Source organism: Pyrus communis, chromosome 13 (assembly GCF_041283825.1).
Source record: "Pyrus communis isolate YQ-2024b chromosome 13, ASM4128382v1, whole genome shotgun sequence".
NCBI lineage: Eukaryota > Viridiplantae > Streptophyta > Magnoliopsida > Rosales > Rosaceae > Pyrus > Pyrus communis.
In genome coordinates, this window is record NC_142577.1 from 10,685,084 (window position 1) to 10,686,994 (window position 1,911).

At 35.2% G+C, this 1,911-nt stretch overlaps 1 pseudogene; it reads left to right on the forward strand.

Annotated features, from left to right (window-relative positions):
* The first annotated feature begins 298 nt into the window (after positions 1-298).
* Positions 299-1,276, forward strand: LOC148691744 (uncharacterized; annotated as a pseudogene).
* The last annotated feature ends 635 nt before the right edge of the window (positions 1,277-1,911 follow it).

Here is a 1,911-nt window from a genome sequence, read left to right on the forward strand (position 1 = left end):
AAAAACACACAGTTGCATTTTTGAGCCATAATCTGTAATGCTTGTGGTAGTAATCGTGTCTTTTTAGCAAAATTTATGAGCAAGTTGGTTGCTTATGGTATTATTATCTCATTGTAAAATTATTATTTTCGTGACTTTGTTGCTCTTCTTTGATTCGAATATTCTTTCCTATACAAAAGTTAAACCTCAAATCTTCTCATGTTGATTGTATATTTTTAATCTAATTTATGTGATATGGCTAGAGGTTCCTCCAATCTTCGATTTTTGTCTCCGCCATTACTTCATTAAATAGCTAAATATGAAGACAAACTACGAGCATCCTACGACGGCCAAATTTGAAGTCAAAATTGCGGGCAACAATGTGAATAACGGTCAAACTGCGTTGAGCTCTAGAGAGGTTAAATTACATGATATATCTACCAAAAACCACGATGTCCAATTGTATGGTTGGGATTGGAATTCTAGAAACCATGAAGTCCATCTTTTGTTGCTCTTAGTTCAAACAAAAGTCACTAGAAGAATGGGTTAAAGTTAGTAATTTCCATCCAATGGTTTAATACGTAATAGAAAAAACAAAAAAGGTACAGAAAACTACGCTCATAAATTTAGACCTATACCCTTCTTGGGTTGCTTATATATATCATACCTCATTCATTCATTTCTTACCCAAGCAAATAATTTGTAATCACCTTAGCTTCAATTTAAAAACATACATCTTCAGAATCTGTTATGCAGTGTTCATTGCTTCCTTGCTCTTATGTCTCTCGTCGTCTCCAGCACCATTTGCAAATGCAAGAGCGACTCAAGTAGTTAGGAGTGTTTGCAAGCAAACCCAAGACCAATTTGGCTACAACTATAGGCAGTGCATAAAATCTCTTTGGAAAGACATTCCAATTAGATCGGCAACTAACCTAAAAGATCTCGATATAGCCGTTCTTAAATTAGCAGCAGCAAATGCAGCAGAAACCAAAGCTAAGTTTGAAAAAGCTTTCAACGCCACCGGCAAGAATGCTAATGTCATGACAGCTTTAAAGCAGTGTGTAGATTAATATGATTTTGCGTTAGGGGTTTTCGTTTCGTTGTTTGAGGGGTCAATGACGGTGACAAATCGGTGACTGAAATCCTCCCATAGGCCCAAGACGACCTTGTTCGTTGTGAAAGAGTGTTGGCCTCTGTTGAAGTTCAGCTTCCTATGCTAGTATCTACGACGAACTTTTGGGTCATGTTATATAGGGATGTTGCATTTCTTGTTACTTCCCAGTTATTAAATATCTAGACAACGATACGCGAATAGTGTATTAAAATTAGAAAGTACTTGCTACCAAAAAATTCCATCTGTGATTACCATAAATAAAAAGGATAGAAATTTGAAGAAAGGAAAAAAAATGATATGGATCATGAATATCGACCGTTTACTATCAATTTTGTGTTCATCTTTAATTTGAATTTCTTATTGTACATTCACTTTACTACACATTTGCTTTAACAACGATGAAATTGTGGTATATGTATTTTCATTAAAATTTAACATCATTGTATCAGTCCAAATACAGGCTCTAACTTGTTTCATTCACCATTTGATTCATGCAACTTGTGTTTCTTTATTATTGGGATGGGAGATTTGAACTTGAAACCTTTTTAACATTTGGAAGGGAACAACTAATGCAAATCCAATTTTTTTCTTCTATGCACCCATGTCTGTCTTAAAGCCCACTTCGTTTTATGACCTTTCCTTAACAATGCAAAATCCTCGATCATGGTCAACATATGATTACAAAGAGATTGCTCGAGTCACTCGTGAATTAGCAGTAACGAATACTAAAGATAGGGGTAGCTTTATAAACATTTAATCAAGAGGGATTCGAGGGAGCCTCTTTAACAATTTTCAGTTTTGATACCATGCGGTGGTGG